The sequence below is a fragment of the Salarias fasciatus genome, chromosome 16 (assembly GCF_902148845.1).
Source record: "Salarias fasciatus chromosome 16, fSalaFa1.1, whole genome shotgun sequence".
Lineage (NCBI taxonomy): Eukaryota > Metazoa > Chordata > Actinopteri > Blenniiformes > Blenniidae > Salarias > Salarias fasciatus.
The window spans coordinates 3,259,566-3,276,863 of NC_043760.1; the positions used below are offsets into that span (position 1 = coordinate 3,259,566).

At 48.4% G+C, this 17,298-nt stretch overlaps 1 protein-coding gene across 2 annotated transcripts in view; it reads left to right on the top strand.

Moving 5' to 3' along the window:
* Nucleotides 1–1,580: 1,580 nt before the first annotated feature.
* Nucleotides 1,581–17,298, top strand: part of LOC115403507 (SH3 domain-binding protein 4) — a 33,620-nt gene continuing 17,902 nt past the window's right edge. Inside the window, exon 1 of one of the 2 annotated variants that reach the window (XM_030112414.1) lies at nucleotides 1,581–1,725. The gene's annotated coding sequence lies outside the window, so the exon portion shown is untranslated. Of the gene's footprint in view, nucleotides 1,726–5,612; nucleotides 5,680–17,298 lie in introns of those variants that run through there. The other variant, XM_030112415.1, reaches the window with a different exon arrangement.

The following is a 17,298-nucleotide window of genomic DNA, read 5'->3' on the forward strand; positions in this document are numbered from 1 at the left end:
GAAGCGCTACCCTGTAAATCCAAATCTTTTCTGAAACGAAAAGGCAAAAATGATTTTTTCCCTTAAGATGTTTCGTAAACGAGGCTGAATTCTGCTTCCACCTGTGTCTCTTCAGGCCCTCCTGTTGTGTAAACGGGTCCATACGAGGCGTTCAGGGTCAACGCTGCCCAGCCTGTGCAGGAAGCCAGATTATTTCTACACTCCACTCACAGACAGGCTGCACAGGGGATTTTTTTTCTGTGCAGCAAATTGAATGTCTGCAACAAATCAGTGCTGACTTCCTCACACTTCAGGAAACAGTGGCAACGCCACATGAGACGATATTAGCAGCATTGTTCAAGCGGGGCAGGCTTCTGAAAGTGTACAAACACAGAGCGCTCTGAAAACACAGCACAGCGTCCTGAGAGGACGCCGCCGGTGAACCGCAGTGCCGCACGACGGCGGTTCTGGAGAGACAACCGAGTGCCGTGTTTTTCAGAAGAAGCTCTGATGGAGGAACGTCTCGTGGCAGAGCGAAGCGATTGAACTGCCACTCATCGCTGGTGATCCACAGCTTCATGGCAGACTGTCTGCAAGCCTCAAAATGCTCGTCACGAATTGGTAGTTTCACTTATCAGAGAAATTATTTGACATTTCACCAGAAGAATTTTATGTTTTTAAGCACAGATCATAGCTATTTCAATCTTTTAGCCTGAAAATGGTCAAACTGTCTTAATAAACCTTGGAATCCTTTTCAATCAGAATGTAAATGAGTGTGTTGTGTTTGTAAATGTTGGTGCTGGTTTGATTTCTGGGACAACTTTGAACCATTAAAGTAACATTATGTTCCACATTTAGGGGAATTTCTCCCCAACAGAACGTCATAACACAGTATTTATCTGAATTAAGCAGTATCTGTGGGTATTGTTGCTTTGAGCTCTGAAAGATTAGTTTTACAGCAGATAGGTTTCATGAATTTGTCAAAATGTGTCCAACGTTCTACTGGGACATAATTTATCACAGTTAGAGGAAGATATTCTTGTTGCTGTCAACTGGTAACTTTCCCAGTTTAGTGAATGCACCGAATGGATTGTTTCTTTTTATTCCCAAATCTCACTAGCTGTGTATTTCAGTGGATTTGTATGAGCTGTGACAGTTGATTTGAGATCTGGGTCCAGTGCTGTGACTTTATTTTCTTTCTGGGAATGTGTAAAAAAATCCAATGACAGCAGCTGTCAACTGCTAACTTTCCCAGTTTCGATAGGTCACATGAATTAGTTCCATTTCTTCCCCAATTCTCTAAATTCTACATTAAATTAAAATCTGTATGAGGCCTTATAAAAGAGCTCCGGGTCCGGTGGAGCACTATCTGATGGAAATGTGTCTGATTCCCGGTGACAGCCTGTCAGCTGGAAACTTTCCCAGTTTCATGAATATGTCAGGAATTGTTCCCTTTTTCGTGTGTTTTGTATTTGAATGTGTTTTATAAGTGATGGTGGAGCTGCGGATCCATGGATCCAGTGGATCCAGTGGATCCAGATCCGTGACGACACGTGCTGACGGCCGGGCCAGGCCCCTCCCTGCCCGCTGACATCAGCCGGAGCTCGGCTGTTTCCTCCAGGAGCCCTCGGCGGCTCACACACGGACATCCAGCCGGAGAGGGAGGGAGCTCCCGGGGAACGGACCCGCTCGGACGGCTTCATCTCCTCTTGTTCACGGGACGAACCGGGACCGGATCGGCGCCAGGTAAGCCGCCTGCCGCCGGTGCCTCCTCCGCCCCCCGGTGCTCCGAGCGGCCGTCCTCCCCCGGATCCCCGCCGCTCCACCTGGGAGCCACAGTTTCTCCGGGCTGCAACTTTTCGCTCCTGGGATCGGGGCAGATTTTCTCGGCTCGGCTTGCTGAGGAGCGTCGGGTCGGTCCGGTTCGGGTGGCGCCCCGCCGGGCTGCACGGTCTCGGTTCGGACCCCGGCGGCCGGCCGGGCTTTTATTCGGCACCGCTCCGCTGCTCGTTGGACCGGAGCTCCGCTGTGGGTGGAACGGAACCGAACCTGCCGTGAAACTACGGGAAAGCTTGTTTAGTGGGTCCAGGTGTGGAGAAAAGTCCGGACGGGAAACAGTCCGCCGGTACTAACGGACGAAATGACGAGTAACGGTTCATAGAGCCGGAATTTATTCCGACTGTATGCTAATGCTGTTAGCTGGAGTGTGTGTGTGTGTGTGTGTGTGTGTGTGTGTGTGTGTGTGTGTGTGTGTGTGTGTGTGTGTGTGTGTGTGTGTGTGTGTTTGGGGGCTTTGGTTGCCTTGACATCACATTTAAACAGCCTGATTTCACGTCAACATGGTTTTCATGGTTACATGAAGCCCCTCCGCAGCTGCTGGGCCCTTCAGGGGCCCCTGATCCTCCTTCAGGGGCCGCTGGCCCCCCCTCAGGGGCCGCTGACCCCCTTCAGGGACCCCGAGGGCCCTGCAGGGGCCCCTGAGTTCCTGTCAGGGGCCCCTGATCCTCCTTCCAGGGTCTCAGTGACACAATATTTCTTATTCTGTGAGGTTTTGGCTCAGTTTACATCACACTGTGTTTATGTAAAAACATGAAACTTTCTTTGGTTTTGGGGTCGGTTTACAAAACAGCGCTCGGTGCCGGGTTTTGGAAATGCTCTGATGCCGTGTAAACGAGGGGAAAACACTCAGACTCCGTCTCTGTGGAAATGGGAACGTGCAACTTTTTGAAAACGCTCCAGCGCCATGGAAACGCGATGAACTCCGTCTCCTTAGAAACGAGGCAAAACGCTCCGACTGTGCAAATTCGTAAAAACAACTTTTCACAAACACTCCGACTTCACGTGAATTTCTGAAACAAGTTTTAGAAAATGCTCAAACTCTGCATTTATTGAAACAACAAAAAAGCAAAAGTGCTTCAGAGTGAAATAAAGGCTGAGTTGTGTGAAGGGTTCCTCTCTGTGGACGTCAGACTATCTGCTCCCTGGAAACGGTGTTTACTGTGTTTCTGTTGTTTTCATCCTTTCTCTGCTTACATTAGTCACCGTGAATTCTCGTTCATTGTTTTTAAAATTTACCCACTTGATTTTAATCTGCCTTACTTGGTATTCGGCTTTCTCTCTGTGTTCAGCGATGTGTTTCTGTTCTATTAAAAAAGTCAAAACTGTGTGAAAAGTTGTAGAAAAGAAGGATAAAACGGCTCAAATCAGGAACAAAACCTGCAAAATGTAACTGAAGGTTTATAAATGCAACATAAGCTGAGGCTCCGCCCCTCTGGAGGGAGAAACCCGTCAGAACATGACGGCGGATGGTCGCTTCCCATTTGGACACTTTCGAGACGTGCCGTCTCTCAGTATTTGCGGATCCACATGAGGAATACTTCTGAAACAGGAAGGATAAACCGTCACGTGCCGACGAGTCACTGGGACGTGGGAGAGTTCGGAGGCGGACGGCGGACGGGCAGGTCGCTGCAGCAGGAGCGCTGATGACTGTAATCACGGGCTGAGATCACTTCAGCTGTTGTGGCATCAGTTTTTAGTGTCGACACTCAGAGAAGAGCCGCCTGGAATTATGGGTGATTACGCGTTGGATTTGGGAGAAAAGGACTCGCAACAAGTTTCTTTTACACGATGATCTGAACTTCTTATGGAAGGAAAACCCGTCTCACACGCAGAGCCGTGGAGGTGTGTATTTCTGGCAGTGTGTCGTGGGACTGCTGTAGAAATACAGAAATAGAAGAAGAAGAAGAAGGAGGCAGGATGCAGACGGATGAAGACGATTTGAGTCAGAAAGCTGACAGTTCAAAACAGGCTGTGTGGACTCAATTTAAAACACAATAAAATGATTCAAATCTTTTATTTTATGAACTTTGATTTTTTTTTAGAACATTAACTTTCAGACATTGTTGATGTGAAACCTTGACTCTCAGATGACTGCTGCCCGAAACCAAAACAGACACACGTCTTCACATCGAGTAAGAAAGTCCAGAAATGTAAACTGTTTCCAGCCAAACTGCAGAGGAGACCGTTGGATTGTGGGTCGTGTCGGACTGCAGGAACAGGCGAGGAGGAGGAAGATGAAGCGCTGGACTGTAATGGCTGGAGGATGGAGGACGATGACTAATTCCTGAGAGCAGAAGCACATCTATCAGCGCTGGAGTGAGATCGGAGAGGATCTGGTCTGGACCGGGTCCAGGAGGGTTTCTGTCCTGATGAGACTCCAGGCCTCCTGCTTCCTCATCGCTCCTCCTCTGCTTGTTGTCCTGGCAGGACAGAAGGAACGGTGGCTGTGAACCAACCAGCGGCTTTATTCAGCTTATTAGAGGATAATTCCAGTTTGTTTCAACACAGTTCCTCCTCTCTACAGCAGCTTTATTCAGGAGGAAACGGAAGAAAACACGTCTATTTCTACGATGAACATTGAAAACGGTTTTCTGGAAGCAAACCCAGCTTTGAGCTGCTTGCTGGCGTCTGTCGTGGAAGTGGAGCAGAGTGGATCGCCGGCTGCAGGTTTCCTGTGTTTTCTCCGAGGTGGAGGATCACTGGAGACGTTTCATCACTGAACTCCATCCCCCGTTAATCTACAGCTGAGTTCTATCAACAGATGAAGCGTGACGCAGGGCGGCGGCGAGGCTTCACGGCTTTATGACTGCTCTGCTCGGACGCCACGCTCGGCGCCGCTGCGTGGAGTTTGCATGTTCCGCTGTTGGTCAGCTGCTGGCATCACCTCAGGAAGAAAAAGAAGTTTAATTTGACACAGAGGTGAAAAGACCAGAAGATAGCGACTCGGTCAGAACTGAAGACTGGACGACCTTTGAGCCACTGTCAGCTGCGATGGTCTCCGGCTCCCTGCAGCTCCAGGAAGCCAGTCCTGAGGAAGATGACGGAGCGACTGCCGCCGGCTCACACTCGTCCCACATCTCAGCCCGTCGTGACCGCCGACTGGTTTTCGTGATGATTTCTGAGCTGAATAATAGATGAAGGCGTCTCGTCAGGATGTGAGCGAACGGCGGCCGTCCCTCACTCAGCGGCACAGATTCACAAGATCAGAACGTCTCAAGTTTCAAACTACAGGCTGGCTGAGGTTCCGCCGGGTAACGGCAGGCGCCGCTCTGAACAGAACGCCTGGCTGCCGGTCCAGAAACCTGCCGACGTGTGGAGGTAAAACTCAAACGAGGCTGAAGGCGGGAATGAAGTGTGTATCCAGTCACACCTTTCCAGAGAGTTCTTTACTGCGAGCCTTCAGCAGAGGAAGCTTTGAGATGTGAGTCCTGAACGCTGTCGGCTTCTCTTCAGCCTCTCATCTTCTCATCGTTCACTCTTTCATCTGCATTTAAGAAGCCGCCGTTACCTTTTAGTAATTGGAGCTTAAATAAATGGTTTATAACTGCGGGAATGAACACAGACTGTATGAATGCACCGTGTGACCGTGTGTGTGTGTGTGTGTGTGTGTGTGTGTGTGTGTGTGTGTGTGTGTGTGTGTGTGTGTGTGTGTGTGTGTGTGTGTAAATATTTAGCTTTGCGAGCAGATGGTGTAACCACACCTGGTGCGCACACACACACACCCACACACACACTTTTTTGGCCTTGTTTACATGACGGCTTTTCAAGTGTGTTGCTTTTCGTTTTCGTTTCAGAAAAGTTTTGCGTTCACACAGAAACATTTGGAAAACCCCGACAGTTTCTACAGAAATGACAGAAACGGTGAGAATGACGTGGTTATCGTGTTGGGTCACGAGTTGGTGTGTTTGTTTTTATAATGAAACACACACACAAACACACACTCTCTCACACAAACACACACTCATACACACACTGCAGAGAACAATACACTGTTAACATCAACACTGGGAGAACACAGACATTCATGTGGACAAACGACCACGTTGTATTGCAGTGACTGTCAACCCCAAAACCACCTAGACCAGGAGAATCTGGACTGGGATCAAGACCAGATCCAGGAGGATCACACACATGACACTAGTGCCATTAAAGCTCGGGCTGGTCTCAGTGGTTTTGGTAGTTTCTGGTGGTCTCAGGTGGTCTCAGGTGGTCTTGGTGGTCTCTGGTGGTCTCAGGCGGTCTCAGTGGTCTTGGTGGTCTCGGTGGTCTCTGGTGGTCTGGAGTGGTCAGGGTCTGTTGTATTTGTCTCTTTTTCAATATGTGGGTTTTCGACTCTGTGATTCTTCCTCCAGCAGCCCAAGGAAGGTCGTGTTAGGTTAATGTGTGACTCCAGATTTTCCACAGATGAATGTGTGTGTGTGTGTGTGTGTGTGTGTGTGTGTGTGTGTGTGTGTCCCCTTCTCTCACAGTACAAAAACCGACCAAACCCTCCAATCAGCTCCGGCCGTCTCCGTCTTCTTGCCGTCTCGTCAGTGATTGCTTGCAGAGTTTCTCCCTGTCAGTTGGTTCTGCCCTCATTTTCCTGACTCTTCCCCCGAATTCCCCCCCCCCCCCCCCCCCTCCCGTCCCGGACTCTGGCTGCTGCTGGCCTGTCGCTGCAGGTCTGTGGGTCTCTGGATGCTCCGTCCCTCCATCACCGCGGCCCGGTCTTGTGTTTCAGCTCGACCTGAATGGACTTCATTGTTTGAACCGACGCATGTGATTCCAGATAAGCGCGCCCCCCCCATCCCCCCTCCTCCCATCCCCCCTCCTCCTCCTGAACGTACGAGTCTTGGTGTCGCTCGGTTCCAGCTGATTACAGCGTGATTCATCCCGTATGGCTGCGGTGGACGTGAGACGGACCGGGACCCGGCGGAGCGGCACTGAGCCATCCTCCGACCAGGGAGCAAACAGAGCGTGGCTTTCTGAGCCTCGCCAGGGCGAGAGAGAGGGAGAGAGAGAGAGAGAGAGAGAGGGAGAGAGAGAGAGAGAGAGAGAGAGAGAGAGAGAGTCTGGCTTCACACTGTGAGCAGAAGGACCAGAGGTTTTCTTGATGCTGGACTTTCGAGGAAATGTCAAACCTTAGCTTGAACTTTTCTAATAAACGTCCATACTCCCTCCTCTTTTCACTCTTCTTATGTTAACTTAAGTTATTCGCACTTTTAGAAATGATAAAACAGCAAAAAATATCAAAACGTTTGCTGCCCAAAATACATATATGAGATTCTTAGTCCATTAATGACATTATTCATAGTTCACACATTCACTTGATTCCACAACAGCTGGGAGGAGGCTCCGCTGGAGAGACCGTTGCCATGGTTACATGGTGGTTTTTAATTCCGAATTACTTTATTCTGAATTAAGTAATTCAGAATTACATTTGGCATGGGAAGCACATTTATTCATCTCCATTTGATTGCACGTCAACTCTGGGGGTTGTGAAGGGTTCTGATTGGACAGCAGGAGGAAGTGACGTTCTCACGTTGACCAGAAGTGGACAAACTCCGGTTCCTGCGTTCGGTAATCGGTATCAGTCAGGATTTTCATATCGGCGCGTCTCTAGTTGTGACGGTTTTATTTCTCTGCTCCAGTCGTCTCAAGATGAAGCTGCTGTTCGTGACTCCTGAACTGAAACGCTCCTGATTCAGTTCCTTTGAGCCAATCCGCCGCCGGCTCAGTCGTCCTCCAGTGTCTCAGTGCGCGGCATTAAAAAGAGTGTGTTAGTTCATTCAGTGAATCCATTAGAGTGAAGCGAAGAGCTGCTGGCAGCCGGACGCTGCGGTGGAGGCGGGCGAGCGGCCTTCGCTTCAGGATGGAACCCTCCACAGCGCGACGGAGGCTGAGGAGGGCCGGACAGAGACGCATCCTGACGGTCTGAGGCCTGGATCAGAGCTGTAGAACTGAAATGCTTCCAGGCGACCGTTCCGGGACGTGGAGGAGTTTGTGGAGCGAGACGGAGGCAGCGCCGTCATAAAGCGCCGCCTGGACTTGGCCGACAGACTCCAACCGCTTGTCTCGTGATTGATGGCGACTTTGGCGCAGAGGCACCAGGGACCGAAAACAAGAATGTAAATAAACGCTGACGGATAATCTTATGTAATATTCCTAATAACGACTCCATAAACTCTGACAGATTTACGCCCTGAAGTGAGAGATTCCTCCCGCCTGAAAATAAACTCGTCCGAGACGTTCGGCGAACAAATTACGCAGCGGAGACATTGTTGTTAAATGACTCATATATTTGCATCGACTCGCCTGCAGACATGAAAATATATCTGCATAACCTGATAGCTGGCGCCTTTATCAGGTTGGCTGGAAAATATGGCAACAACATCCAAAAGGAGAGATTCGTCTTCCGTTTGAGACCAGATGGAACAGAATGACTGAGCTGCGCTGCGACTGAACCTGCAGGCCGGACTCAGGACTCCATGTCTCGGTCTCGGGTCTTCAGGAGCTTTATCTGGTTCAGTCGGCCACGACTTTGAAGGTGACGGATCAAACCCGTCCCCAGTGTGTTCCTGTTGGTAGATTCAGTCTGTGGGTTTGGAGTTTCACCTCACAGTGAAGGAAAGGAATTGTTTTCACCTCTTCTTAGTGAACCAAATGAGTGTGTGTGCTGGGTTATAATAAAACTCTGTCCTGAACGACCAGGGCGGATCTCTGGTCCGTCAGCGGTTGTGTAATCCAGACGGAGGTTTATCACCTCGCTGCCAGAAAGGCTGAAAGATTGTGGAGTGTTCCTGCTGGAAAAGCAGCAGAAGGTGTCGTCCCGTCGGATCGGGGTGTGTGTTTGTGCGTCGCCACCATTGTTTTCGGGTTCGTGACAAGACTCTCAAGGTTGGGAAGAATTTCCCGATTAAAGCGCAGAATGACAGTCCGACCTGATCTCTACCCTCGGCTTTGTGAGCAGAAGAATGATGAACTTTTCCGTTTCCCTCTCTCCTCCTTCACTTGAATAATGCATGGTTTCATTTGGAGCTCGGGGCATTCCTCACATTCCTCTTCTTTTTTTCCCCGCAGCCTCATTCCACCTTGGTGTTTATATTGCGGAGTAACAGATTCAGCACCGACTGCAGAAATAAGAAATAGTAGGAAAACGCCGGTAAATCCACCGGGTTGAAGCTGTGACTGACAGAAGCAGAGGTGAGCTGCTGCAGCATTCACAGTTTTGCCCCCGGGGCAAAAAAGCCCAGCTGTTTGAGAAGAGTGGCAGGCAGCAAACAAAGCCCGAGTGGACTGGTTTGTGGGTTTGTTCAGACCCGAGGGGTGGACTTCAGGCGGTGCTGGCGGCCAGAACAAGTCAACAGTTGGAGACGGACGGGGAAAACGAGCTGCTCTGGTCTGAATGAGCGGGAAACTGGTACTTTACCTCCGTCTGTGTTCAGCCGTCACTCAGGGCATCAACCAGCACCCACTCCAATGACGGGTTCAGTCATTTAACAGGATCAACACCTGAAATCTCCCCTCTGGTTTTTATCTGAACGACAAAAACGAAAACAGGATTTGGAGCCGACTTTTATATTCTGGTCTACTGAGAACCAGTGAAAAATACGACTTTAATTCCTGGTTCAGGCACATTTTATTCATGACTTTTATATCATACTAACATAGTTATAGTTTCCCCGGAGGTACGCTGACTTTCTTTTTAATAGAATTAATAAATTATTACGAGACAATAAGAAGAAAAACTGTGAAACTATTTACGCGGCGGTGAAATCAGGGTTTTTTCTCGCTCCAAGAAATGAAGATTATGAAGCATCGGAGTGTGAGATTAAACGCCCTGCCTGGGTTCTGACCAGCTGAAAGTCAAGCCAAGCTAAAACCAAGACTTTAACACTGGATAAATTCACATTAATCTGTGTTTGCTGTTTGGACGTGTCGCTGGCCGGGACCCGGGCGGCGGCTGGGTCGGAGGAGCGGCTCGGCCTCGCCGTGGGCCCTGAGATTCTGCTGCGTCGACTCCGTTTGTGTTCCCAACGTCTCTCCTGGGCCGCCGCCTGAGAACCCGGCATCTGGCTTTCCCTCATTATCTCTCAAACTCCGCCGCTAACTCAAGGTCTGCGCGCCCGTTTGGCCGCCCACGCTCATCCCGGCCCGGTCCTCGCTCGCCGGAGACAAACACAACATGTTTGTACGATTCAGAGGCAGCGTTCGACTCAGATACTGCTCACTTCTTGTTTGCTTGGAAAATAATTACCAAATGTTCATTTAAAAACTCTAAACTGCCAAACAAGAGCAGCGGCGCTGCTGTCTGCAGCCTGGACGCAGCTACAGGTGGCCGTTTACCCTCGTGTTCCGGCTTTCAGAAAAGTAGATACAAACAAACATTCTTGTCTCGTTTTGTTTTATTTGACTCCAGAGTATCTTTCCAAAAAGCTCATATCTGGCCGTTAAAGCCCAAATTGTTACTTTGAACTGCAGAGTTCGGTCGTGAAGAAATGAGGATAACCTTTTTTTTTTTTTTTTTTTTTAGGTTTTTTTTTTTGTAGTCAGAACTTATAAAACTAAAGCCTGTAAGTTGAGAGGTTTGGGAAATTCAACCCCAACAAGTTTTGTAAAGTACAACTTAAAAGTTTCATAAACTGAAATCTAAAGGTTTCTCTTATTGACCTGAAAGTCTTTTATACAATGTAAAAAGTGTCCCCCAGTCCCCCCAGTCCCCCCGGTCCCCCCGGTCCCCCCGGTCTCCCGGGTCCTCGGCATCGTCTGCCCGGACTCGCCGGGGCCGGGTAGCGCGTCCGAGGCGTTGCTGTGGAGGAAATGCAGCAGGCGTGGAGGGCCGGCACAGATCTGCCTGCCTCTCATCACAAAGGCATTTCCTCCTCCTCGGCCACTTCCTGCTCAGAAGCGCTCGTCCTGAAAGCCTCGGCAGAGGTCCGGCCCACGCTCACAACTCGTCCTCCGGTCATCTGGATGCTGTTACTGCTGCAGGGAGCGCTCTCACATGTCCTCCACCTTCTGCTGCAGGGCAGTTTATAGTTCCAGCTTCATTCATGTCATCTGCTGCGTCTCCTCGACTGGACAGACTTTAGCTGAGCTGCATGAGGACGAACAAAGGAGGAGGTGGCGAGAAATAAGTCTGATCACAGATGGACAAAGAAAACATCTGCTCTGACAGCCAGCCGTAAAGACACTTTTCTATCTAATTTTGAACTATGGAGAACATGGAAACCCCACATTTCACTGTGTTCTTAATTCAGTCAATCCTCCTGCTTGACTCAGTTTCATATAAGCACTAAGATGGTATGGATGGACAGACGAATGGACGGGTAGATGGATGGATGGGTGGATGAACGGATGAGTGGATGGATGGATGGATGGATGAGTGGATGGATGGATGGATGGCTGATGGACGATGGATAATGTATGGGTGGATAGATGGATGATGGGCTGATAGTAAATGACAGAGCTGTTGAATTATCTCAGATGGAACTCAGTGAAGAAAACACACACATGAACACACGTTTCAGTCGGTTGTGTATTTGCAGGCTGATCAGCTGGGATTTGCTTTGTGACCTTTGACCTTTGACTGCATTTAAAACCCTTGTTCCTGGATTCCTCCGAGGTCTGTTTAGCCTCCGGGTTGTTCAGTTAGATGTCGACATTAAACACCTCTGAGCATGTTTGGACTGATTCCAGTCGGAACTTTCCAGGCAGTCATTTCGACTCTCCTGCGGTGTTTGCAGCTAATTGTTCTCTCACGTCAGTTAGTTTTTGTTGTGGCTTTTCTCATGTTTGTGCTGTGATCTGTGGGTTTGTTTAGAAGTATACAGTCTGTTATGTGGCTCCCTGTGTTTACTGGGCTGAACTCAGCCTGAGGTTTTCGGACTGTCTCGACCAAAAGCAGCGAGTGAGGCAGATTCAGGATGGACGGATGTTTCCTGAACGTTCAGATCAGGTTCAGGCCTGTTAAACCTTCATGTGGCTCTTTGAAAGCTTCTCAAACTGAGTCACTTCACTGTTTTTGAGGACAGTGAGATCATGTGATCGCTGCAGCTCCTGACTGAAGTTGAATCCTATTGGTTCGTATGCGTTTGGGGGCGGGGCAGCAGGGTGGACCATGAAACTTTACTGTGCACTGTGAACATGGCACTGAAATTTTATTTGAAGAAATATCGCAGATCAAATGGAAGTCGCAGTATTTCCAAAAAAAAAAAAAAGTTGTTTTGGAATATTATAAAGTCAGTCTCAACGTGGTTGGATTCCCCCTTAGACGTATTGAAAAAGCTTTTTTTTTTTTTTTTTTTTTTAATTTCATTCATTTCAGGCGATTAACACTGCAAAACAAAAACAAAAGCTTGATTCATCCTGTTTTCTCTTCCTCTACACTGTGTAACACTGTGTAACGGTCTAGAATCGGAAAGCATTTTGAAAAATTTTGTTTTCAGCGGCTCTGATCACCGTTGTCATGGAAACAGACGCTGGAAACACAGCAAGAGTTTTCCTTTTTCACCTGAAAACGTGTAAAGGTGGATTTAATAAAAAACAAAGTAAATCTGTTGACTCATGATTGGGGGCGTGTCCTGACCATGCAGCCAATAGAAATGCATGTTGACCCATGAAGCCCCACCCCCTCCATGCTGACGTTTTCAGAGCAGGACTGTGATTGGCTACTCATGTCAGTCACCCGCTGGCCCCGCCTCCTCCTGACCTGGTGGATGTGCAGTGGAGCTTTTCCTCAGCGGAGCCCAGAATGAGACGTCAGACTGAAGCTCTGGGCCTGTCTGGGGGGTCGAGGACCCCGCCGTGTCCTCTGAGGCGGGGATGCTCCGTCCTCAGCCGCCGCCGTCCATTCGAGTGTGGAAATATTCTCACGGCGCCTCAGTGAGGTCAATCCCCCGACAGGAAACCAGCGCAGACTGTGGACAGGGACAGACTCATTCTGATTTCATATTCAGGGCTGGACAGTGCTGTGGGTGTGACGGCGGGGCGTCCGTCCTGTTCTTTTGTCCTGCTGCAGACACCGAGGGACGGAGACGGAGACGCAGCCCGAAGCCGGCTGAATCTTAACTGAGCCGTATTGAAAACACCTCTGCAGAGAATGGCAGCAAACAAAGGAGACGAGCGAATTATCTGCCAGCTCCGCTCGGCACAGCACTTCAATCAGGAGCCTGCTAAATGCTCTGTGTAAATAATTCAAGGTTTAATGCTTCTTCTGTGAAGATGCATCTGATATGTGACTCTTAAAACCAAGCAGTCGTTAAATGGAAGATTAGACTTATTTAAACATGCTTACAAAGCTTTTATAAAGTTATTAATCCTCCAAGCTTCATTATGATTCTGCTCCTTATTTGCGTTTAAACCAACCTACATAATGTGAAACATTCACAAAGCACAAGACTCCTTTTTTTATTCCTGCACCGTTCCAAAAAAAGGAAATAATGGAAATAATCCACACGTATTGTGCAACGTTTGAGACACAGCTCGTCAGCGAGCTCTGCAGCGGCCTGATAACGACTCATTCATGAGAATCAGGTGTTACGAAGCAGGAAGACCTACTGAGCCTCTTTACAACGCCTGTTTCTCCTCTTCAACCAGCGACTTAAAACTTCTGTTACATCCTGATAAAACTGTAATACAGAGTGTTGTCGGTGGTCATTATGTTGTGGCTGGTTGGTTTCCTGGAAGCTATCTGATGGGTTTGTGGCTGACCTCTGGTTTTGATGGGTTTGTGGCTGACATCTGGTTTTGATGGGTTTGTGGCTGACCTCTGGTTTTGATGGGTTTGTGGCTGACCTCTGGTTTTGATGGGTTTGTGGCTGACCTCTGGTTTTGATGGGTTTGTGGCTGACCTTTGGTGACTTTATCCCCTTACCGATCGGCTTTTTTGACTCCTTTCCCACCGCCTGCAGACGCGGGTCTAACCGCCTGCTGGCGAGCCGCATCGCTGCATTTTTCCCGCGCTGATGGTGTCCCACGTTGATGACATCATCAGCGCGACGGAGCAAAATGCAGCAGAACACAGTCCCTGTTAGCTGTAGACGAATCTTCTCCTCCCCACGGATCAGGAGAAGCTCTCTGGTCTCGCTATCTTGCCACTGCTGGGTCATCTTGATGAAGGAAATCTCACGCTGTGTCCAGAAACAACAACTAGTGTGCTAACGTAGCCGCGCTGCCTCGACGTCATCATTTAAGTTCCCGGATGTGTCCCTCCCACTAAAAGCCGGTAGAAAGCTGACCCGGTAAATTCCGGGGTCGATTGCAGCGTCGATTGACCCGGGTTGAAATGCCGGTTAAACCCTTTCCCACTGCCACGAGGAGCCGATTGTTAGCGGGTTTAAACAGGTTTTCTGGCCAGTGGGAAAGGGGTACTAGTCTGCAGTTGTCTTGTTTCTGTGAGAACTAAAGTGGGTGACGTTCCCTCTTCCCCCCTTGAGGAAGTGTGACCCACGCTCACAGCTGAACGCCCAAACTGCAGAAACGTCATTAAAGAAGTCCAGAGGGAGAGTTCTGGCACGCCGTGACGCCAGGCGCCTTATTACCAGGCAACATGTGGCACGATTTGCATGGCGGAGGTTCCTCCCGGTTGTGCCTCCTCACACGCCGGCGGGCCTCCTCCCACTGCTGTTTCTGTTTTGGATTGGTCAGATGGAGTCAACGCTGCAGGTTCTGCTGCTGGTTCTGCTGGTTCTGCTACCGCTGCAGACCACCCAGAGTTTCCCCGTGACCCCGCCTCACCTCCTCCTCCTCCTCACTCTGCTTCAGAGGGATGAGATCCAGGCCCGCTGCTGTCACTGAGCCCAACGCTAACAGTGTTATCACTGCTGGATTACAGTCAGCAGCATTTCTCATTTTTATGGATGCTACCGTTAACTAGGGCTGGGTTTAAAAAATCAATTAATCGATTTTGAATCGATTCTCCTTTTAATAGCCCTATATCGATTCATAAAACCCTTGAATCGATCTATTTAATGCGTCTTCTCCCCCCGTAGTGTCATGTGACTTCTCGCGTGACACGAGATCTCGCGCGACTGGTCCATAGTGGTACAAAACATCATGGCGGAGGCGCTGAAAGCACCAGACCTGCCAACCTGTACACATTTTGCGTAGCAGGTACGTAATTTGACATCAAAATACTCTGGTACGCTCCGCCTCATTAAAGCTAGGGTTGGCGATCTGAATGAGATACATCTTTTTAAATACTGGTTAAAATTATCTTTATGACCCGATGGGGAGCAATTCATAGCATGTTTTTAAAGTAGTCTGGAAAATATCCGCTATCTACAGCAGGAGTAAAACAGGAAAAACAGCAACCAATAGTCTTGAGGGGACACCTTTTTTTAAACCAATCAGATCCCTTCGCCGTTCTACCTGCCCCCTGCACGTACATGTCAATGGCGTGCACTGACCTTGGTTCAGTGCACGCGTAGAAGGACGGAGCGTCGTGGCAGAATGGCGGAGACGAACGTTTGGGGGTTTACTTACCGTTGAGTACGCCATAACTTGGCGTAGTGCAAATAAAGAAAAACGAAGAAACGAAGCGCTGAGGGCGCTGTAACAGCTGAGCTAGCTAAGTGGTACTCTAAAAATTTCACCAAAGTTGGCAGGTCTGAAGCACCAACAAAAAACTTACAGGCAGATTTCTGGAAATACTTTAGATTTCATTTTGACCCCACAGGTAATGTGCGTGCAAAATTAAAGGGGCGTGGCTTGGTAGGTCACGAAAGCAGAGGGAGGGTGGAACCTTGAGACGTTGGATTAAAAAAAAAACTCTTTCTTTCAAAACTCTGGACACGAGCTTTAACTGAAAAAAAAAATCTGACAAAAGTGAATCGAATCGAAAATTGTGAATCGAATTGAATCAGGCCCTTTTGAATCGAATTGAATCGTTTTCGGAAATTCAAATCGATACCCAGCCCTACCAATCCATACGGTAGCTTGAGTGCCGGTACCAGGACCTGGTGCCTGGGAATTGGTACCGGTGTTAGATTGTAAATTGACCCCCATAGAATATGGACCCGGGATCCATGGGGGGGGGGCCATATCCCGCTGCGGAATCTGGACCCCCGGGTCTATATTCCATACTACACCGGCACTCAACGGTACAAATTTTCGGTACTTTTGTGTGTGTTTATGTGATCATAAATGTTAATTTGTTGATGGGTGCAGGTGAGTCGCTAATGGATGGTAGCATGCTAACAGAGGCTAGCGTGCTGACGGATGGCGGGGTGCTAATGGTGCTAAATGAACGAGTAGCTGTAGATCTGAAGCCATTGAAATTACTGCACTCCTTAACCTTTAGAAAAATCTTGGGCTGAACCAGGAGCTTCCTAATATTAAAAGTATTATTTGGAGTATTTGGAGCGCTTTCCAGTCCCACTTCCTTTGTTGACATGCTAGCTAGTCATTACGCTCTAGTACGTGCGACGCTGCATTCAGGTACGTCATGGAAAATTCTCTACTCTTCCACTCAATCAGTCACAAGGATGTTCAGGTACTGAAACATGGTGCCTTTCAATTTTACATGAATCAGTACTTGGCAGTGCCGACGGAATTCAGTTGGTACCATAAAAGTACCGAGTTCTGTGCCATCCCTGCTCATTTTAGGTCCTTCAACTGAGAGAATTGAATTTATTTTGTCTTTCAAAATGACTACAGTCCCTACTTTACATTCTACTGATAATGTTGTTTCTTGCTTCTTGTTTGCCTGTTTTCATGCTGATTTTGTGGAATATTGGATGTTTTGTTGTTGATGTTCATCAATCAGCTCTGCCCAGAACGAGCCATGTCTCAGTAGCAGCGTATCATTGATGACAAGAATAAAACTTGAAGAAACTCTTAATGGCTTGAATTTGAACGGACCTGCTTTGTGACGAAGTCTGGATACATTTTGCTCTGATCGTCTGATCCATCCCAGGTTTTTGTGGCCCGGCTTCATGCTGAGGCCCTCCTGAAGTCTGCAGCTAATCACCACACAGGATTCAGATCAAAACCTCCATCAACAGTCCTGTAAAAGTTCTCCACATGCTGACAGCCAGCTGGAGTAAAGCTGTGAGCTGCTTTTAGGAGACAAACACCATCAAACTGTGTGTTGGTAATGAGAAACCTGCCTCGGTGGTGTTGTTTTCATCAATCTGCTGGTGTCAGAGTCTTTTATTCTGCTTTCACCACTCAGTTTCTAAAACACGTCAGCATGCAGGGATCGCTTTCACAGTGAGATTGATGGATTCATTTATTTTCTGGAATATTTTTCATTTTGTTGAGCTATTTTCTATGGAAATAAGAAGACCAGGAAGTATAATAGATTGAGAAATTAAACCATTTTAATTTTAACTATTTCAAAGCTGGTGATGACAGGAAAGAAGTCAGAGGCATAAAAATAAAGGGAATTGTCACCAATTCAGGGGCAAGAAAAGAGCACTGGTATTTTGAAGGTGAATCTCAAAGCTTGCTTCATGTTGGCTCAGCTGATCATCTGCAGCTGGACTGGTTAAATCCATT